At 39.3% G+C, this 23,957-nt stretch overlaps 1 long non-coding RNA gene across 1 annotated transcript in view; it reads right to left on the bottom strand.

Annotated features, from left to right (window-relative positions):
- Window positions 1–12,317: 12,317 nt before the first annotated feature.
- Window positions 12,318–23,957, bottom strand: part of LOC121869266 — a 39,507-nt gene continuing 27,867 nt past the window's right edge. Inside the window, exon 3 of the long non-coding RNA XR_006089519.1 lies at window positions 12,318–13,056. This is a non-coding gene — a long non-coding RNA (uncharacterized LOC121869266). The remainder of the gene's footprint in view (window positions 13,057–23,957) is intronic.

Below are 23,957 nucleotides of genomic sequence, written 5' to 3'. Positions count from 1 at the left end.
GGCGAATGTCTTTTTTACGGCGCAACAGTTGTGACGTCATCGTACAGAGTACATTATCCCTCTAAGACAAACTGTAAGATAAATGCGAAATCGTACATGTGAAAATAACAAAAGAAAATTTTCACACACATGGGGAACAATATACACACGCGTAAGGAGGTCAGGATATGAGCCATACCGTATATTATACAGTATATAGTCTTCATTATCTTTTTAAGCTGTCTGATTATATATACGTATATATTTCGCTTTGTTTAATATATAAATTATTTTAAGCTCCTAAGTTAGAATGGGAAGAAAACCATCTGCTGCCTGTGTTATTATGTGTACAAGTAAAAAAAAAAAAGAGAGAGAGAGAGACCCCATTTTAATTCGCCGCTTCAGGCAGCAAGGTGAACACAGGCCAGACAGTGAGAGGCGTGTGGTGTTGGTGGGTGTTCGTGACCACATCTATCACACCTAGAGGGAGGGAGTGAGTAAGGAGGAAAGGAGGGAGAAAGAGAGGGAAAAGAGAAGGGACGGATGAAGATAGGGAGGGAAAGGATAAGGGAATGAGGGTGCGAAAGAAGGAAAAGGGGAGGGAAAAGAGAAGGAAAGAGTGTATAAGGGAGAGAAAGGGGAGAAGTGGAGGGAAAGAAGAAGGGAAAAAGAAAGAAAGGGAGGGAGGGAAGGGAGGGAGGGATGTAAGGAAGGCGGGAAGGAAGGAGGGAGGAAGGCTATCGCTGCCAACACATTTCATCACTTTTCCTGTCCAGTAAAACCTGTGAAATTTCCTATCAACTGCACTATTTTATTTTTCAAAAGACGCTTAATGTCAGGAAAACACATTGAGTTTTACGATTCTTTTAAATATAGTTTTCCTGTTTATCTGTGTGTGTGTGTGTGTGTGTGTGTGTGTGTGTTTAAGGCAAATTCTGTTGGCTAAACGTGTATTTATTTTTGTTTTTTCTTCAATACCTTTCTCAGTATAAACTATATATCAGGAAAATAAACTTAACGTGATATGTTCCCATTTACACTCCTGATAAAGCCGAAAGTCTGTCCTTTTTATCATACACTTAAAAACAAAAAATACATTTGTATCATTCACAAAGTAATACACAAAACCCAATTTATCATTCACCCAGTAAAATAGAATTCCCTTTTTACCATCCAATTAATAAATAAAATCCCCTTCATCATTCACTTAATAACAGAAACTCATCAGTGGCCATGCGAGTATAACTACCCTACTTTCTACCTTGTTTACTATACTACTAATGACCTCATAGTACCTGAAACACTTATAATCAACAATAACAACAGCATCGACAAAACCACAAAATTTTCACTCAATTATTAAATTACCCAAAAGTTTCATATCAATAACAAAATACTTTTAAATAAGAAATGTCAAAGTTATTATAATTCTCCTCGGAAAAAAACTCAATACAAAGTTATAATAATTTTTGCCTAACAGCCTTGTCTTTAAGTTGATGTATGAAACAACCCAACCGTGTGTTTAAATGACGTTCAGGTAGAGCCAGGTAATGAGGCTCAACGAGTACAGGTAAAGCTCATTATGCTTCAGGTTGTGAGTTCCAGGGGACTATTTTAATGTAATAACGATAGATTGACCTAGAAAGAAAAAGAAGAATAAGAACAAGAAGAACAAGGTGAAGAAGATCAAGAGCAGGATAAAGAACAAGAAGAACAAGAACAAGGAGAAAATATCAAGAAGATAAAGAGCATAAATAACAAGACAAATAAGAACAAGATGAAGAACAAAAAGAGCAAGAAGAACAAGAACAAGATGAAGAACAAAACTAAAAAAAAGACCAATATGAACAGCAAAAAATCAAGAAGAACAAGAACAAGAGGAACAAAAAGACGAACAATAAAAAACAAGAACAAAAACAACAAGAATAACAATAACGAGAAGAATCAGCATAAGAAGGATAATGTTAAAAAAAAAAAAATACCCGGTCATAGATATACCCTGTCGAGGACAATGTTGTATTAAGACCCATTACCATCTGGTTTATGAGCTAAGGTAATCCACACTCTGGGTACAGCTCTTATAAAGGTGATAGTCGTTTGTTCTTTAAGAGAGAGGAATTAGGTTATAAGATTGTGGCACTCAGGAAAATTAGGTCATAGCTGTAGGAGTAGTAATGATTCTCCCCCTGCTGAACAGTTTGTCTCTGAGTGTGGTGGGTCTTGTGTGGCTGAGACAGAGATAGACAGAGAAACAGGTGGAGGAGAGAGACAGAGAGGAGACAAAGAGAGAGACAGAGGGAGGAGAGAGACAGAGAGGGAGAGAAAGACAAGGAAATAGAGACTAACAGACAGATAGAGTGAGACAGAGAGAACGAGGGATTCAGACACAGACAGAAAGAGACATATAGACAGACAGAGAAAGAGAGGAAGAGTTAGACAGAAAAGAGATAAACAGAAATAGAAACAGAGAGAGAACGGGAAGGGAGATTCAGAGGCACAGACAGATAAACAGATGGAACTCCTACAGAAAGAATAAATTCCAATGAACATAAACTTAGATATTGTGGCTAAGAAATTGTCCTCAAAAACATCAATATTAGAAATGGATTTTTTTTCTTAGACCGTAAGCACTATACGACATCTAAATATGAGAATAAGAAAACAAAAAAATATTCACCATTCACTTAGCATAATTGGTACTCATGAATGAATTAACCCCTTGAGTACGATGATTTGACCCAATGAATATAATATCACGTACTCAAGTGGTTAAGGTATCGTAATCAAGAGGATATGATATCGTACTTAAGAGACAGTCATTGTACAAGTTCATTGTATTAAATCATTGTACTCAAACGATTAAGTCATCATACTTAAGGCATTAGTCATGGGAGTAATTCACTGTACTCAGGTTAACACCATACTTGATAGAGTTATAAATGTGGTATCATCGAAAAATAATGCCAATGTTTTAAATGGTTTTATATTCAATTGTAGGCTCAGGTTCTCGATTGGTTCAGCCATGTCGATATTGTCATTATTATCCACTCTGTATCTGTATTTTTCTGGCTAAATAAACTGTTTCAATATCAATAACAGTATCAGTAATCTGAATATCATAAGTATTTTTTTTTATTTTTTACATATTCTTAATGTTATATTGTTAGGCGATGTGTTATAAGTTTTAATCGACTAAACGGAAAAAAAAATATTCTTAATTTAAGTAATTCACTGTAAAATTATAAATTATATATATTAATCTAGAATAATTTAGTGATATACATTATTAAAAAGGAAATTATTGGCATGTTAATGACGCCGATTACTTATCATTTAATTATCGTTTGTTCAGTTGTTTTGTTAATTATTACTATTTAGAATATAGATTATTTTTATGGTGGTTTACTAAGCAAGATGATCTTCGGAATTATTAAGAAAAAGACTTATTGTTTTTTATTTTGTTTTGTTTTTTGTTAATTTTAATTCATTCAGTTAGTTCAGTGTTATTTGCTTCGACATTGTATTAGATATTTTACATAAATGTTTTTCTTACTTAAATAAATAGAGTTCTTAAGGCGAGCTTTCGGGTTCGCTTGTTGTATAACTTTAGTTGGGTAAGGAAAAAAATAAAGAAAAGTTGGGGAAAAGGAATGAAGAGAAAGCGAATGGACAAAAGGGGAAAGAGAGAAAGAGAGAGAAACTGAGAAAAAGAGAGAAATATAAAAAATCGAAAGGGGGTTTTATGAATAGAGGGAGAGAGATAAAGAAATTAAGAAAGGGAGACAGAGAAATAAAGAAAAGGGTAAGAAAGAGTGAAGAGGGTGGGGAAAAGAGAAAGTAACTGGGAACAAAAGACGTTATATAATGTAAGAGTAAAGAGGGTACAAGGGAAGAGATAGAGAGAGAGAGAGAGAGAGGTAGAGAGAAAGAGTTAAAAGAGGAAATTAGAGGAGAGGTCAGTAAAGGGGGTAGAGGGGGTGGGGAGAGATTGACAGGGGAGGGAGTGGAAAAAGAGAAGGAAAGGCAGGAGGGGAGAGCAGGAGGAAAGGGCGGAGTGGAGGGGGAGAGTAGGACCTGTCAACCACGAGAGAGGGAGAGAGAGGGAGGGAGAGGGAGAGAGAGACAGGCAGACGAATAAAGAAGTAAACAGACATTGGCACAAAGAGGAAAACCACGAAAAGTAAAAGGACATAAATGAATACAGGAGGAAAACAAACCAAAGAGGTAGAAAGAGAGGGAGAGTAAAAGAGCAAGAGAGAGGGAGGGAGAGAGATAGAGAGAGAGAGAGAGAGAGAGAGAGAGAGAGAGAGAGACCCCTCACTTGATCGATGGCCTAGACGCGTTCTAGCGCGCACCCCAGCCACTTCATTTTTACCAATTGCAAAAAAGAAGCCCTGGACGGGGAATTTACTTGTCCAGGGCGAGGACTCGAACGCATCTACTCTCACAACAACAACAACATAAGGATTCCAATTCACACTCTGCCTAACCAAGTAGACAAACAGACCACGATCGATGGGGTCCTATTTCTTTCAGCGGCGACAGACAAGAGTATTTGAGAATTGTTGTTTACTCTGGGAATCTGTGTTGAAGAGCTAAATGTTATTATTATATTCTGAGAATTTATCGTTCACTTGGAGAAAACAGTAATTTTTGTCATTGCTTTATATATGTAAGTCTATGTCACAGATTTTTATTAATGGTAATAATGATAATGACAACAGTAAAACTATTGCTAATAATAATAATTCAAAGTTAAATCAATATATAGCTTACAATAATTTCAATAGTAAGATATTTTAATTAAATTTTTCCTTCAAAATACTATTATGTAAAATAATATAATTTCTTTTTTATGATCATCATTATGGATATTTATAGATAAATGTAAAACTACATATTTGTACATAATTTTATGATATTTAATGATTGAATTTTAATATTAGTGTGTGTGTGTGTGTGTGTGTGTGTGTGTGTGTGTGTGTGGAACGAGACTAAGTTGCTAGAACAAGAATATATGTTTCAGCTTTTACGAAAATAACCTTTTTTTTTTTTTAGAATTTATAACCATTTTTTTTAAGCCGTGGAAATATAAGAAGAATATTTTCGTTTAATTGTTCTTCATCTTCATCTTGAACAGTCCTTTCTATGTTGTATATTTTTGCCCTAGTGTTGAATGTTATGGTGTTGGAAAGTGAACGATGTGAAGTGAATATCTTGAAAAAAAATTTTATCTATTATGAATTGATAAAGAATAATTTGCATTTTCTTTGGTTCTGTTTCCCCTCTCACATACATATATACAGACACATTTACTCTATATGGCGTACTTTTATCTCTCGTATTTTCTCTAACCTATATTCTACAGTTTCTCCCCTACACACACACACACTCTCACTCCCTTTCCTTACTCTTCCCAACACATACAAACAAACTCACTGACTCCATCTCTTACACACACACACACACACACACACAAACAGTTTTTTCCTTCCATATCACACTCATAAACACACACACACACACACACACACACACACGCACGCACACACACACACACACACACACACACACACAGTCACAACCCTCGCTGAGTTCAGGAGCCCCAATGGAGGAGCGGAACCCTCAAGCCCCAGCCATGAGCCGCCCTCCCTCTCCTGTCCATCCACCCGGGGGAAGAGACTGCCAGTGACCGCCAACCTCGCTATCTCTCCTCCGTAAATTCTCCTCCTCTTCTAAAGTTTTACATAATTCCGACCAAAGAATTCCGGAATTTGTGGGTAATTTCTAGCGTTTACATGAGGAGTGGTCGGTGTTCTTCCAGGGAGTTTACGAGCGGAAGGATATGGAGAAATAGCAGCCGTGAGGTCCTGCCATCTTGCGGCGAGGAGTGAAGTTATGGTCCCAAACACTCGCGCTCATACACACACACATGCACACTTACATACACACACATAAATTCATACACACATACATACATTCATACACACACATACAGTACACTCACACATATTGTACACACACACACACATATACACACATATACACACACATGCACCCACACATACATACACACATACATAGGTAGTCATATTCTCTCTTCATCGTTTCCCGTCTCTCTCTCTCTCTCTCTCTCTCTCTCTCTCCAACAGATCATCCAGCACCTCCTATACTAGACCCTAAATGCATTCCCCCTCCAGGAGTCTCCTTCCTGCTGGTGCTGGAGCCTTTCATTCACGTCTTTATGGTTCCTCTCTACTATTCCTGTCGAGTGTCTTCCTGCAGGAGGGAACGAGTGTGTCTGCTTCAGGAATAAGTATGTCTGCTCCGTGAATGGGTTTGTCTGTTGTAGGAATAAGTGTGTCTGTTTCAGGGATGTGCGTGTGTGCTTCAGGGATGTGTGTGTGTGTGTGTGCTTCAGGGATGTGCGTGTCTGCTTCAGGGATGTGTGTGTGTGTGTGTGTGCTTCAGGGGTGTGCGTGTCTGCTTTAGGTATGAGTGTGTCTGCTTCAGGTATATGCGTGTCTGCTTCAGGGATGTGCGTGTCTGCTTCAGGGATGTGTGTGTCTGCTTCAGGTATATGCGTGTCTGCTTCAGGGATGTGTGTGTCTGCTTCAGGTATGTGCGTGTCTGCTTCAGGGATGTGTGTGTCTGCTTCAGATATGTGCGTGTCTGCTTCAGGGATGGATGCGTCTGCTTTAGGAGCAAGTGTGTCTGCTTTAGGCTGTTCTCATCCAGCTGGGAGTTAGTTGTCGACGATTTGATTTTCCTGATCACCTGAAGATTACGTTGCATTACTTTGCTTTACGTTACGTTACGTTACGTTACGTTACGTTAGTTGTGTATGTTTGTAATTTTCGTTTATTCTTCCCTCCCTTTCCTCCCATCTACCTGCTTTAATCCAGCAGTTATTCCCTCCTCTCTCTCAATCCCCTTCCTCCCTCCTCTCCTCCCTTCTTACCTCTCTCTTTTCTCCCACTCTCCAGTCTACCAACTTTTATTCAACAATTATTACCTCCTTCCCTATATCTCCCTCCCCCCCCTTTCCTTCCTCCTCCCTTCCTTCCTCTTCTTCTCTCCTTCCTTCCCTCTCTGCCCTCTACCATCTTCCTTTGGCCTCACTGTTAACATAACGCCCCTAATAAGACAGTATACTACGCCTTTGGGTTCCAAGTGTCCGGAATATGACATAATCATTGCGTTCATTTGTCACCGAGAACCTCCCTGCATTTTCACCATATTGCAGGGAGTGTCGTGTTACCCACTTAAGGGAAAGGGATATACCACTTGTCAGGTCCTATTTAAGAGGTTGCAGAGGGGAGAGTCTACGTTAAAGGGGAAGGGAATAAAGGTTGGATAAAGGGGTTGGTTTCTAAGTAGTGTTGTGACTAGAGAACTTTATCATTCGAGGAGTGATAGTGTAGAAAATATGTTGAGGGTCAAATGGTTTTCTGGTTTCTGTTTACTGTTGTCTTTCTTCCCCGTCAATTATCACTCTCATACCCCCGTCAATTAATTATCACTCTTATATCCCCGTCAATTAATTATCACTCTCATACCCCCGTCAATTATCACTCTTATACCCCCGTCAATTATCATAGTTTTATACCCCCGTCAATTAATTATCACTCTTATACCCCCGTCAATTATCGCTCTTATACACGTCAATTATCACATACCCCCGTCAATTATCATAGTTTTATACCCCCGTCAATTAATTATCAATCTTATACCCCCGTCAATTATCACTCTTATACCCCGTCAATTAATTATCACTCTCATACCCCCGTCAATTATCACTCTTATACCCCCGTCAATTATCATAGTTTTATACCCCCGTCAATGAATTATCACTCTTATACCCCCGTCAGTGGTATCACTCTTATACCCCCGTCAATTATCAGTCTTATACCCCCGTCAATTATCACTCTTATACCCCCGTCAATTATCACTCTTATACCCCGTCAATTATCACTCTTATACCCCCGTCAATTATCACTCTTATATCCCCGTCAATTAATTATCACTCTTATACCCCGTCAATTATCACTCTTATACCCCCGTCAATTATCACTCTTATACCCCGTCAATTAATTATCACTCTTATACCCCCGTCAATTAATTATCACTCTTATACCTCGTCTGCCATCATAATCTGACGTATGGAAAGTGTCCATTTTATTAAGATCATTAACAGGAAAGACGGAAAAGAGACAGACAGACAGACAGACAGACAGGCAGACAGAGGAATCCTTACTCTTAAACCTAAAAGCTTCTCTCATCTTGAAAATAAACATTAGTTACCAGTTTAATTTTGTTTACTTTTAGTTTACTCTTATTTACGATTAGTTTTTGTTGTTTACTTTGATCTTTTGTTTTTAGTTTACTGTATAATTTTTTTTTCTATTATGTATTAATTAACTTTTAGGATATTTTTTTTAGTAATTATTAGTTAATATATGGTTTGTGTATCTCAGTTCTTCACTAATAGTCGTCTGCTATTTAATTTCTATCTCTTATCTCTCATTAATCTCTATCTCCAATTTCTCATTAATCTCTATCTCCAATTTGTGTATCTCAGTTCTTCTCTAATAGTCGTCTCCCAATTTGTAATCTCTTAATCTTCTATCTGTCATTATTCTCTATTTCCAATTTCTTATTAATCTCAATCTCCATTTTTTTTATTAATTTCTAGCGCCTAAATCTCAATTAATCTCTAGTTGTCTTTTCTACCAATTTCTAGCTTGGGTTTTCCAATTAATCTTTATATCACATTTCTCAATTAATTTCTAGCTCTTAATGCTACTACTAATATCTTGCTGTTATCTATCTCTCAATAATCTCTAATTACTATCTCCCAATTATTCTTTACCTCTTATTCCTACGTTATCTCTTAATTTATCAATATTTCCCATTCTTGTACTATCTCCCATTTAATCTCTAGCTGTCATGCCTACTAATTTCTAGCTTCTATGTCTCATTAATCTCTAACTACTATCTCCCAATTAATCTCTAACTGTCTTTCCAGCTAATTTCTAGCTGGGATCTCTCATTAATCTCTAGATGATGGTAATGAATATGAGCTCATGAGGTGGTAATGATTCGTATTTGTAATGTTAATGATGATGGTATGACTGTGTTCGTGGTAATGACCCAGTTAGCTGAGAATGGAAGTGATAATGACCCAGTTAACTGAGAATGGAAGTGGTAATGACCCAGTTAACTGATAGTGGAAGTTGTAATGACCCAGTTAGCTGAGAATGGAAGTGGTAATGACCCAGTTAACTGATAATGGAAGCGGTAATAACCCAGTTAACTGATATTGGAAGTGGTAATGACCCAATTAGCTGAGAATGGAAGTGGTAATGACCCAGTTAGCTGAGAATGGAAGTGGTAATATTGGTTAGCTGGGAATGGAAGTGATAATGACCCAGTTAACTGATAGTGGAAGTGGTAATGACCCAGTTAGCTAGGAATGGAAGTGTGTGGCCCAGTTAACTGATAGTGGAAGTGGTAATGACCCAGTTAGCTAGGAATGGAAGTGGTAATGACCCAGTTAGCTGAGAATGGAAGTGGTAATGACCCAGTTAGCTGAGAATGGAAGTGACAATGACCCAGTTAACTGAGAATGGAAGTGGTAATGACCCAGTTAGCTGAGAATGGAAGTGATAATGACCCAGTTAACTGAGAATGGAAGTGGTAATGACCCAGTTAGCTGAGAATGGAAGTGGTAATGACCCAGTTAGCTGAGAATGGAAGTGGTAATGACCCAGTTAACTGAGAGTGGAGTGGTAATGACCCAGTTAGCTGAGACTGGAAGTGGTAATGACCCAGTTAGCGGTAATAGAGTTAACTGAGAGTGTAAGTGGTAATGACAGTTAGCTGAGAATGGAAGTGAAATGACCCAGTTAACTGAGAATGGAAGTGGTAATGACCCAGTTAGCTAGGAATGGAAGTGATAATGACCCAGTTAACTGATAGTGGAAGTGGTAATGACCCAGTTAGCTAGGAATGGAAGTGGTAATGACCCAGTTAGCTGAGAATGGAAGTGGTAATGACCCAGTTGGCTGAGAATGGAAGTGACAATGACCCAGTTAACTGAGAATGGAAGTGGTAATGACCCAGTTAGCTGAGAATGGAAGTGATAATGACCCAGTTAACTGAGAATGAAAGTGGTAATGACCCAGTTAGCTGAGAATGGAAGCGGTAATAACCCAGTTAACTGATAGTGAAAGTGGTAATGACCCAGTTAGCTGAGAATGGAAGTGGTAATGACCCAGATAGCTGAGAATGGAAGTGGTAATGACCCAGTTAGCTGAGAATGGAAGTGGTAATGCCCCAATTTCTGACAGTATAAATAATGCTGTTCCAGTTAAGTGACAGGAGGGATGGAAATTACCCAGTTAAACTAACCAATCACCGAACAACATGCAATGATGACTGTAAATTCAATTAACTCTCAGTTAATATGACTGTTAAGTGTTACCTTTGACAGATCCAGTCACTTGTCCACTTAGGGTAAAGACTGGGATTTTTTGTAGTAATTTTTCATATATTTTTGGTAATTTTAAGGAATAATCGAGTTTAATCTTTGTATATTAATAAGTTGATAATTTTATAACTATTTTGTTATTTATTTATTCATTTATTTTATTTTATTTTATTTTATTTATTTATTTATTTATCGTATTTCTACCTTATTTATTACCGTTTGTGTTTCGTTAACTTCGATTTTGTTTTGTTTCATATGTATTAATTTTCTTTAAATATTTCATAGTTTTTATTTTTTGTGTCTTTATCAGTTTTACACACACACACACACACACACACACACACACACACACACACACACACAGAGCACAATCTCCCATCATCCTTCTATTTGAGGATATATTCAAACACTTTAATTAAACCTTCTTGAAATTTTTAAGCCTTTAATGTTTGCGTTGTGGAGATAATTTGGTCAGGAAGGAACTAACAATGAAAACAAAAGCCAGTATTATTTTTTAATTTAATTAAAACTTAACAATGGCATCTGTTTGAGTATGTCTGTCTATCTGTCTATCTATCTATCTATCTGCCTATATATCTATCTATGTATTTATTTATATACATATATATTTCTCTATCTTTATCTCTTTCACTCTCTTTACTTAATTACTATCTTTAATGCATATCTTATCTTTATCACTTTACATAATAATTTAAAACACATGATAACAATACATTATAGTTATACACATGAGTATCAATAACAGACTCAAGACAAATAACTGATTAACTAATACAAAAAATTATCTGTTTCTCAATATTTACATTTCAGTTTATTATCAATATATATGTGGAATATTATATACTGTACTCCCTAGTGAATGTTGAGGTCATAGTCTATTTTACACTTTATAATGTTTCATAAAATGTATTAGGAAAAGAGGGGATTTGTGCATAAATTCCTATATTAGAATTTTTATTTTGCCACTTAGAATAATGCTAAGTTTGGATACATTTTAAAATATATAATTTTCTCTATACTGTATGTCATTATGTTTGTTTAATTTTATCAGGAAATAATAGAATTAAATATCTAAATTCTTTTATAAAATTAAAAACATGAATCTTTAATTTCTCTTATAAAGTAAAATTCCTAATAAATTATATATACACATTTTAAAATTCACATTAAATTACCTGTATCAAAACATTCATCTTGTTTCAACTCTTAGAAATTTAAAACGACTTGAAATTTAACGATAGAAAATTTATCATGATTCACCGTTAAAATTAATAAAATTGGACTAAATTCACTAAATAATGACTCCGCCGTAGAAAATAACAACAGCATATTTTTTTGGCTCAATAATTTCACGTATTAACAGATATCCTTTCCTATAAGTTTAAGTTGGAATCTTTTTCTATATATATAACTATAGGGAGAATCTGACATAGCAGGGGTCGGAGGGATCCTTAGACTTTTAGGATACATACAGGACGCCTGGTAGATATGTATTTTGTGGGCGTATTTTTCAGCTGTAGGATTTTTTATTTTTTTTTATTTTCAGATTCTATGTTTTTTTTCGTATCCAAAGGAAGTCTAGTTATATGACCATCGGGGCAAAGTATCCTTCAGTAACTGTAGGATACCTGTAGAATTTCATATATACGTTTATCTCAACCATAGGATATTTATAACAGTATCTCTCTCAACCGTAGAACACCTGTAGCCGTGTTTCTCTCTCGTAGACTACCTGTAGAAGTTCTGGAAGAAGTGTCTCTCAACCGCAAGATACCTGTAGAAACGAGCTTCTGAGGAATGCAACAAAAGCCCGGATATACAGGGTAGTTTACGGGTGTGGATAATGCAGGTAGCTGGTTCGTACAGGTAGCGGGTGAATTGCGGCAACTCCAGGTTGGAAGTTGAGGCTTACGTCAACTCTGCGGCGGTAGGTGTTGATTGATTGGTCGACTTGAATGCAATTGATCGGCTCGAGTGCTGTCTTCAAGGACCATACGAGGGCGAGGGTGGTGGGGAGGATGGGGGGAAAGCCTGACTGATTACCTATGCAACACACCTGTACTTGGTTATGTAGCTGCAGTTGCGGTACAATGCAGGTGTATTATATAAAGGTATTTATATATTAGTTCTGCCTGATGTAATGCTAGTCAAATAGTCTTAATAGTTCCTAGTCCAGTCTTATTAAGCCCAAGTTCTAAGAGACCCGAGTCTTAATCGAGCCCAATTTTAATGGGCCCCAGTTCTTATAAGTCCCACTCCAAATTGAACAAAATCATCAGGATTAGGTTTCAAATGGTACTGGCATCCATTTAGACTCGGTCGCAATTTTCATGGATAGGTTAGCTTAAATTGAGGGCCTATTACAACTGAAGTCTATTAATACTGGGGGCCTATCATGACTGGGGACCTATTGTGACTAGTGACCTATCAAGACGGGACCCAATTACGAAAGGGCACAATTACGACAGGGGTCTATCAGGACTGGGGCCCATTTAACTAGTACTGAAGGGTGAACGGGCGCTCTCCACCAACGCTGTAGTGTAGAAGGTGATCCACACGAGTCACTGAAAAGAAAAAAGAATAAATTGTGAGTAAAAATTAAAAAAAAAGAGTTGTAAAAAAGACAATTAACAAAAGAAAAAAGAAAAATGCCGTAAAGATAAAAGTTTACGGAAAGTTGTGAGGATGGGATATTTTTTTCCCTCGTGTTTATTAGTTAACTTTCGTTCAGGTTTTGGTTTATTATCATTGAAGATATTTTTGGATTTTGTACGAGAGAGAGAGAGAGAGAGAGAGAGAGAGAGAGAGAGAGAGAGAGGTAAAAAAAAAATTAGGATGAAGACAAAAGTATCAAGAAAATAGATGATCAAGAAGATTAAGGGCATCAAAACAAAAAAGAAAGAAGACGAAAATGAATACACAGACGAAGGAGAAGAAGAAAAAGAGGCAAAAACACTCACTAAATCTATACTTTCTTTGGATCATTGACGTCACCTCTTTGAAAATCGCTGATCCATACATTATTTTTTATCCTCTTCCTCCTACATTCGTCTTCCTTCTCCCTCCATTTCACAGTGTTCTCTTTACTTCCCTCTTACTCTTTTATGTCTATCTGTTCTATTCTTTCGTTGTGAATTCATTCCCTCTTCCTTTCTCTTCAATCTTTTGCTTTATTTTGTTTTATTTATATGTTGTATTATGATTACTTTTTCCTCTTTTACTTCATGTTCATTCCCCATTCCATCTCTCTTGTCTTCCCTTCCCTCTTTCCCGATTTACCTTTCCCCTTTTCCGACTTCCTTTCCATTGCTCCCGATTTCACTTCCCTCATTCTCTCCCGATTTTACTTCTCTCTCTTTACCGATTCCCTCTCTCCCAACTTCTTTTCCCTCTCTTCCGAGTTATCTTTCCTCTCTCCTTGACTTATTTCTCCTCTCCTCCCATAACCCCTACTCCTCCCTTCTCCTTCCCTCTCGTTACCCCCTCTCCTCTCTTTTCCTTCCCTCCCATTACCCCCTCTTCTCTCTACTTCTTCCCTCTCATTACCCCCTCTCCTCCCCTTCCCTCTTCCTTCCTCCCTGACAGACTGGCGATATCCTCTTCGGCTGACAGATAGAAGGAACAGCTCACCAGTATCTCCGGAAGATTTTCGACAAAGTGAAATGACGTGAAAACAGTGAAATGACGTGAAAACAGTGAAATGACGTGAAAAGCATTATGACAAAGGCGAGAGGGAGCATCATTTCTCACTTGTCTGGGAGGAGGAGCTAGGTTGAGTGGGTGGGGAAGAGGAGGATGAGGAGGAGGAGGTTGAGAAGTACTTGGAGAAGGGAGGTGGAGAAGAAGGAAGAGGAGGGTGGTGAGAAATACTTGGGTAGAGGAGGAGAGAGGTAGGAAGAGGAGGAAGAAAGAGGAGGAGAGGAATGTAGAAGGAAGAGAGAGGGATGAGAAGTACTTGGGGGAGGGGACGATGAAAGGATAGGAGAAGAGGCAGAAGGAAAGGAAGAAAATGGATAAAGGGATGATAAAGATTGGGGAAGAGGAAGGGAAAAGAATAAAGGGAAGAGGAAGAAAAGGAAGAGGCTGGGTAGTAAACATATACGGATAATTGAAAGTGTTTGTGTTTGTGTTTTTTTGTGTGTTTGTGTATATTTGAAGATGTTTGTGTATCATTATTCGGGTTTATATATAATTGAGAAGTTAAGAAATTTGGATATGTGGAGGGGTGTAGAGAGACGAGGAAGAAAATGAGAATAAATGACAATCTCTTAAAACAACAATGAAATACAATCATAGTTGCATCAGAAAGTACGCAACCAGAAATCTCCCCAAAACACCACCATTAATATATTTCATCCTAGGAAAAAAAAAACATTTCAGCCATACATCAAAAGGTTCATCTAGTAAAAATAATTAACCAGAGAGGAAAAACAAAAGCAGGACGTCACAGGTAGAGAATAGGACGAAAAAAAACATATAAAAAAATACAAAGGTGACATTATCTTAGCCCTGTCACCATGGTATACAGTAACTCGTCCTACAGTCAATAGATGGCGCCACTGGTGACGTCAACAACGCACACACTCTACACTACACCCACACCCCCTACACTACACCCACACCCCCTACACTACACCCACACCCCCTACACTACACCCACGCCCCTACACTACACCCACACTACACCACCCCCCTACACACCCCCTACACTACACCCACCCCTACACTACACCCACACTACACCCTACACTACACCCACACCCCCTACACTACACCCACACCCCCTACACTACACCCACACCCCCTACACTACACCCACACCCCCTACACTACACCCACACCCCCTACACTACACCCACACACGTAAACAAACCCTCCTGCTCTTCTTCATCTTCCTCTTACCATCTTTATCCCTCACCATATTTATCCCCTCACCATCACCACCATCACAGCGCTGAGAAATGGTAGAAAATATTGAATTAATAGTGTGACGCTTTTGTTTACCCAGTGGCAGAGAGGAAGCTGAGAGGAGAAGTTTCGTGTATTGATATAAATGACTCGAGGAAGGCGACACACAACATATATTGTGACTGTGGTAGAGGGAGGGGAGCATCTTCCTCTTCTTTCCCCTCCTCCTCTTCCCTCCTACTTCTCCTCCTCATGCTCTTTCTCTTCCTCCTCTTCCTCCTTTTTCCCCTCCTCGTGCTCCTCATCCTCCTTCCCTTTCTCTTACTCTTCTCCTCCTCCTCCTTCTAATCTTACTTCTCCTTTTTCTTCTACTCCTGTTTCTAGTCTTCTTCCTATTCCTTGAGCTCTTTATTCTCCTAAGCCTCTTCCTCCTCCTGCTCTCCCTTCTACTCCTCCCGTTTCTTCCTACTCGTCTTCTTTACCCTCCTAAACTTCTTCCTCCTCCTGTCACTCCTCTCCCTCCTCCTCCGTCTTCTTCCTCTCTTCCTCTTCCTCCTCCTCCCTCAGGGTCATTTTGGTATTAGAGGTATAACAACCGTGACGCCATTTAAGAGACAGACTCCATCCCTTCCTGTTTTGAGTGAGAGTAATAATGATGGTAATTATTGACCTAATTACTTTCAAAACAAATCTCTCTTCTTTTTCTGTGCTGTGGTGACAAAAATATTCAGTTTATTATTTGTTCTGATTACTTACGAAGTTAATGGGTGTTTTATAGGCGACCTCTTCAAGAACATGTCAAGAAACTCCCCTTAGAAATTTCACCTTTAAGAGTGTTATAGAAAACTCCTTCAAGAGAGCTTAAAAATAATCCCCCTTACATTGTACTTCAAGAATCCCCCCTCCCCCTTAAGAGTAGCCACGAACCCCCTTCCCCTCACCTCCCCTTTAAGAGCACCTCACCAGCTCACCCCCCTTTCTTCCCTTTCAAGATCACCTCAAGAAACCCCCTTAAAGAAAACTAAGATAAACAAATAAACAAGACAGGCCTCCCCCTTGACAGAAAACCAAGCAACCGACCAGTATCTTTCACCTCCCTGTCATCCCTTTCTTTCTTTCTTTCTTTCTTTCTTTCTTTCTTTCTTCATCGCTCTAACTTCCCTCTCCTTACTCCAGTCATTTCTCAGTTTACTCTCCTAATTTAATCTCATTCCTTTACTTCTTTATTCCTCGCCTATTCTTTCTCCTTTTCATTCTGCATTTTAACTCTCGTCATTTTCACTTCTTTCTCTAATTCATTCCATCTGGGTTTTTTCTTCATTTCATCTTGTCACACTATCTGCATTATATTCTTCTCTCTCTCTCTCGCTCTCTCTCTCTCTCTCTTTTATGCGTTTATTGCTTAAGGTTTCATTCTCTTTTTTTCTTCTCCCTCCTTACCCCCTCCCCTACCTTTCTTCTCCACCGTCAATTCTTCCTCATTATCGGCCGCCAACATTCCTCCTCAGTCGCCAGACAGATGGAAGAGTAAACACAAAAACAAGGTATTGAGGAAAATTCATTTATTTCTGAAGGTTTATTTTCTTCCTCTTCCTCTTCTTACTTCTCTTCTTCCTCCCCCTTCTCTTATATCTCCTCCTATTCATCTTATTTTCTTTCTTCCTTTTCTTCTTCTTCCCTTCCTCTTCGTCTTATTCGTCCTTTCTCCTCTTCCTCATTTTCCTCTTCCATCTCCTCTTCACATTTCCTTCTCCATCCATTTCCTTCTTCTCCTTTCGTCACAATTTCCCTATTTCATTCCCTCCTACAGCTCTATCTCCCCCTCACACCCCTTCCTTCACTTACCCACCCCCACATCTCCCCCCCTCATCCTATCCTTCCCTCAACACCCCCCCCACATCACCCCCTCATCCCATCCTACCCCCCATCCCCACCCACATCTCCCCATCCTCATCCTATCCTTCCCTAACCACCCCCCACATCTTCCCCCTCACGCCCCTCCCACTGGTGATTACGGAGGAGCCAGACCGTAGTAACATGGGCCAGGTTCTTCGTCAGCAGACTACAGGATACCATCAGGGAGGGAGATGAAGGTGGAGAATTTCAAGTGAGTCTGACCCAACGTTTCATCTTTCTTTTCTTTGACTTTTTATCTTAAATTTTCTCTCTCTTTTTATCTTTTATAGTGAGATAGAGGAATGCAATTGGGTTTTTTACACTGAAGGTTTACATTATATTACATTATCAATAGTTTTCATTATAATCCTGATATAATTACTTTAAATAATCTTGGAAAAATAGCTTGACAATAGTATATAATATTATAGTTTTCAAATGATCATTATATATCTTATACTGTATATTGTATAATCATATATATTGACTTTGTAAACAAAATCTTCTCTCTAAATTGCTTTAAAATTCACCTGGAGGAGGATGAAGCCCCTGGGTACAGTATATTAATAATCAACCATAATAAAGAACAACAAAGCTCCTTGACAAGCTATCCATCTCAACACACAATCCGTCACACTTATCCTGGCCAGCTACCACCTCCCTACCTTCATTTATCACCACCTAAGAGAGTAGTAATGTGACGGTAATGTAGGTGAACTTACAGGTGAACCAAGGTGGACACAGGTGGAAGATGGAGAGGGGGTAAGGTGGGGAGGGTGTTGTATACTGATCAAAAGGTGAGTTGTGGTGTGTAATCTCTATCGAGGTGAGGAATTAAGGTGAATTTTGAGGGACTGTTTACATAAGTTCATTGCAGGTGCCAATAGGTGATGTGAAACTTTCCTCTATTTTAGGTGATTTCAGGGGTAGATACTGAGGAAATTAAAAACCTATTAATGTACATATCCAGGAGATAATTAAAAATCACAGGTATCAATCAGGTGAGGCAGGTAAGCCATCACAGTCCCAGGAATTAATTATATTTTACTAATAAATTAAAGAGGAAAAATTAAACATCAAGAACTCATATAAATCTTAGTGTTTAAAATGAAGTTCAAACTATTAAGTAAATTTAAGTAGATTAATAAATAACTACGGTCTCATTTTCATATTTACAATACACTTTTAATGAATAACACATCCATAACATAATTCATGACCATTTAATTATCTGTACAACTTAGTGAAAAAAAATAATAATGAATGAAAACATTTCATTATCATCAATTAAAAAGAAACATTAAACTAAACACTGATATAAAAGCTATTTAATTTAGACTATCTTGGTAACACAAACACAATACAGCAGAGTGGTAAGGTGTTAATAAATTACGGGTTACATAACAGGTGGGTCTTAATTCCATTCTCGTTAAATACAGGTTGGGTAATGAGTTCTTCCTTTGTTTTGACCTACAAAGGAAGATCAAAGTTCAGGAAGGTTTGGTTATTAAGTGACCAAGGTAAATAATACTATGGTTCTGAGTCGAGTCATACGTAGATAATATAATAATGCGATATACCTATAATGGAGTATAATTAATGAGGGTCTATAACACATCAGGTATATAATAACATGTTAGAAACGATAACTTATTCCCTTCACTAGGATAACTTTCTGTATGATAAGTTATTAAGGGTAATTATCTCAGTACTATAACTTCAGTATGTTATCTCAGTTCGTTAGGTACAGGATGATAATTTATTGCAGTATTGATGACTTCAGTATAATAATTTCATCAGTATAATAACTCCCTTAGTATGATAACTTCTACGGTATAATAACTCCCTCAATAAGATAACTTCACCAAGATAATATCAGCACCATCACCCTGGCTTCACACACCCACACACACACACACACACACACACACACACACACACTGGTATGCCTCCATCATCGTCTGTGTGTTGTGTGCATATGTCTCCCTGTGTCACCAAGACCTCCCTCCCTCTCTCCCTCTCTCCCTCCCTCACCTCCCTCCCTCACCTCACCTGGCTTTCCTCATCATCAATCCACTAAAATTGAGAACGAATCTATCCATCAACTCTTGCGGGACAAATGGCATCTCAACCACCTTATTAACAACCATAAATCAACCCTCAATGGTTACTCGTTTGTAATTTTTTTTTTCTGTGTAATTTTTTTGTTTGTTTTTTTTTCACTTCCTAAAATTTTGTCAGTTGGGGGCAAGACAGTGTTACTCTCAAGGTATATTTTTTTCTTCCTAGGATGGTGTCGTATGTGTGTGTGTGTGTGTGTGTGTGTGTGTTATGTAGTTGTTTATAAGGATTATGTGAAAATTCGCTCCCCCATCTAATCTCACCTGAAGATTAACCACCCTAATTTAACCTAACATAACCTAACCTAACCCTACTATCCCTAATCTAACCTAACCTAAACTATAACCTAACTCAACCTCAGTTAGCGTTAGGGTGGTTAATCTTCAGGTGAAATAAGCATGAGGGAGCGAATCTTCGGGTGATCAATATTATACATTCATATACACAAATAAACTTATAATATGTACTAATACACTCAGTAACATTATTTTCCTATCAATTTAACCTAAGACTAATGATGTTAAAAAAATATCACGGTACAATAAATCAAGAAGAAAAATGTTTTATACGCCATTGAAAGAAGAAAATCAAAATACATTAGAAAGGTTTATCGTATAGATGATGTATCGTATTTTATCGATGAACTCAATATTGTATTTTTTATTTTATAGTTCACGGGTTATTGTAGTATTTTACGCCTCTGTGTCACGCGTCAGCTCCGTGCCAACCAGCGATATATACTGTCGTTCTTAAGAATTAAATGTTGATGACTAGTGGGAGGAATAACCTAGAATAAAGACGCATAATAGTATAATGTGAGGCTCAAAACTGATCATATAAAGTTCCTATCCATACTGAGTGGCCTTAATAACACAGCTCTTATGCTTTCTGAGGGGCCTTAATCACACGTGTGTTATGCTCTGTGAGTGGCCTTACACGGTTCCATATCCACACTGAGTGGCCCATCATACACAGTGACCTGGGTTGGGGGTAACTTACACACTCCCAAAGTCCCCTACCTACTTCCCTTCCCCTATCTTCCCCTCCCTGGGTGACCTGGCCTCCAGCACACGACCAGAACAGCTGTGTGGCGGCAGAGTGACCTAGGTTGACCCCAGGATCATTTATCACCAGTGCTATAAACCTGTCAGTGGCTGGTGACCGCCCACACACGCCTGCTGGAATATATCCCCCCTGAGTGCCCCCTGCCCCCCCCCCCTGCCTAACTCTGTAGAGTATTGGTTATTTATTCTCCCTTGATATTCTGACGCTATTATTCGCCCTTGCTGTACTGAGCTTAGTATAGTCTCCCTTAATGTACAGTGTTATGTTTGTTATTCTCCCTTGATACTTATATAATGTACTTGTTATTCTCCCTTGATACATATATAAAGGGATTGTTATTCTCCCTTTGCTATGCTGGATTACTATTCTCCCTTAACATACTGGGGTTTTTTCACCCTTAATGTATTTGATCCTTTCCATGTGTGTATTAGGGCCACTGTTCTCCCTCATATTTTTAGGCTACTAGTCACCCTTAATGGTTACGTTCACTATCCACCCTTAAAAATTCGATTCATTATTCACCCTTAAAAGTTTAGGGGGACTAATTTAATTAATCCACTAGAGCTCATCCTTAAGTTAATTACCTGTATGAGATAATCAACAGTATTAATTACCATCACTAATTAGTAAGTTAGGTAATGAGGGGCCAGTTGATGAGTTAATTAGTTGAGGAGGAGTAAATACCTGTGTGTGTGTGTGTGTGTGTGTGTGTGTGTGTGTGTGTGTGTGGAAACCTATAGAAGTATGTATGTAATGTATGTATGCATGTATGTACACACACACACACACACACACACACACACACACACACACATACTGTTTATATCACTCATCTTACCCTTACGAAGCGAGTTAAGCCCCAGTTAGCGTGTCTAATTAGGTCATAGTTCACAGCTACGACTGACCCGTTAACAGACACGGAGAAACCACTAAGGAGGGTGTTAACAGACGAGACATCTCACGGGAGTCTTAAAGATGATATAATACTTCCTTGATATTGTTGTTGCTGGCGTTTTAAAGGTGTTGCATTAAGCGTGTGAGTGTCAGCAAGTGCTTAGTGGTGTAGTAATGAGTTGTTAATGGTGTATGGGAGGGTGGGTGGGAGGAAGGGTTGGTATATGGGAAGGTAAGTGGATGGGATGGATAACTGGGTGGTGTAGGTGGGTGTAAGGGTTGGTGGTTTGGGTGGGTGGGTGGGTGGGTGGTATGGATGTATGGGTGGGATGGAATGTGGGAAGGTGAGTTGATGGGATGGATGGGTGGGTATAAGGGTAGTCGATAATATGGGAAGGAATGCAACAGGGGAAGTGGACACCAGCGAAGTAAATAAGATCCGTAGGTCCATTACAACAGATCGGCAGCACTGCCAAAATGACATGTTGCAGCAACTATTGCTGCAGGTTCCAGAAAATTTGACAAAAAAAGTAGCTATAGCGCAGGAGGTGGGCGCCTCGAACTGGTTAACTACGTTACCGATAAGGGAAAATGGTTTCAGCCTTAACAAACAAGAATTTACAGATGCCATTGCTCTAAGGTACGGTTGGCCAGTAGATGGTTTGCCCTCCCAATGCGTGTGTGGCTCTTCCTATGATGGCGATCACGCCATGGTCTGCAAGAAGGGGGGCTTCATATGCATGAGGCATGACGAGGTAAGGGATCTCACAGCAAATATGTTGAAGGAAATCTGCCGGGACGTCATGGTAGAACCGACCCTCCTTCCACTGGATGGCGAGATCTTCCAACACAGGACTTCAAACACATCTAACGAAGCCCGTGTGGACGTCAGTGCTCGAGGATTCTGGACGAGGGGACAGCGAGCTTTCTTCGACATCAGGATTTTTGATCCCATGGCCGCTTGTCACCGTAACCTAGCTCTCGATGCTGCGCATAGGAGGAACGAGAACGACAAGAGAAGGGCATATGGGGAGAGAATTCAAAATGTTGATCAAGGCAGCTTCACTCCTCTAGTGTTCACAACCTCTGGTGGGATGGGCCCAAGTGCAAGATGTTTCTACGCCAGACTCGCGGAGTTGATCTCCGAACAGAAGCAGCAGCCCAGAAGTTATGTTACAGCCTGGATGAGATGTCGACTGTCCTTCTCTCTCCTTCGGTCGGCTTTGCTGTGCCTCAGGGGAACGAGAGCTTCTGCCCCTACTCCGACAACTGCTGCAGATATTGACTATGAGGCTACAGTCACTGAATGCGGCATAGATCTGCGGCTCAACTAATTTAACATAGATAGGATAGCTTCTTATGTATTAGGATATTTAATATTATGGTAAATAAATGGTGGCGAAGGTGTGGCTATTGGGGGAGGCTGGAGGCCACGATTAAAAAAAAAAAAAAAAAATAGTAGTAGTAGTAGTAGTAGTATTAGTCCTTTACTGCAACTATCCAACAGAACAGAGGAATAAAACACACACACACACACACACACACACACACACACACACACACACACACACACACACACACAATTTGAGGAGGAACAATCAGACCCTCTTTTATCATTGGTAGACTAAAGAGAAATATCCGTTTAAATAAAGCAATTTATATATGCCAAATTACCCTTTCCTTGGTGACGGGTCAGGAGTAGAGGGGGGTGATAGGGGGGATGGATGGGGAGGAATAGGGGAAGGAATGGGGATCAAGAGGTAGGGGAAAGGAAGGGGAAAAGAGGAGGGGAGAGGAATTAGTAGTGGGATGGTTGAAAAAGTGGGTCTCAATCCCTCCATCCGTCTCTTTTCCATCTCTGTTTTTCTTCTTCTCTTCCTTTCTTCTTATTTTCCATTTGTTTGCATTTTTATGATTTTTTATTATCGCCTTTCCCTTCACTCCAAGACTCCCTTCCCTCCATCTCCTACCCTCCATTGGTGTCACTTCCCTCCACCCTACGCCCTCCATCGCCGACACTTCCCTCCACCTAACACCATATGTTGCCTGGACATCGACTTTTAGGAGACCACACCTCCCCCGAGGGTCATAAACTGTGTGTGTGTGTGTGTGTGTGTGTGTGTGTGATAGTGAGAGAGGGAGATAGTCCTTGTGAGAGACAGAGAGAGAAACAGAGAGGAGGGAGATACAGGGAGAGAGAGCGACGAGAGAGAGAGAGAGAGAGAGAGAGAGAGAGAGAGAGAGAGAGAGAGAGAGAGAGAGATTGTTTGTATGTGTGTTGAGGGATGATATCCTTAGTGGAGGGGTCATGGCCACAGTGGAAGGAGAGTTGCCACAGTGGAGGGGTAGTAGCCACAGTGGAGAGGTGGTGGCCACAGTAGAGGGGTCGTGGCCACAGTGGAGGGGTCATGGCCACAGTGGAAGGAGAGTTGCCACAGTGGAGGGGTCGTGGCCATGGTAGAGGGGTGGTGGCCCTGTTGGATTAAATTATCGCCCCAATTCGCCATTCGCTTCAGTTACTGCCATTTTATGACCGAGTCTGTCTAGTTCCTTCCTTGGTCTCTGTCTGTCTGTCTGTCTT

The sequence above is a fragment of the Homarus americanus genome, unplaced genomic scaffold, assembly GCF_018991925.1.
Source record: "Homarus americanus isolate GMGI-L3 unplaced genomic scaffold, GMGI_Hamer_2.0 scaffold36734, whole genome shotgun sequence".
NCBI lineage: Eukaryota > Metazoa > Arthropoda > Malacostraca > Decapoda > Nephropidae > Homarus > Homarus americanus.
The sequence above is the reverse complement of the archived record's forward strand: the minus strand, read 5'-3'. Positions and strand labels throughout refer to the sequence as shown.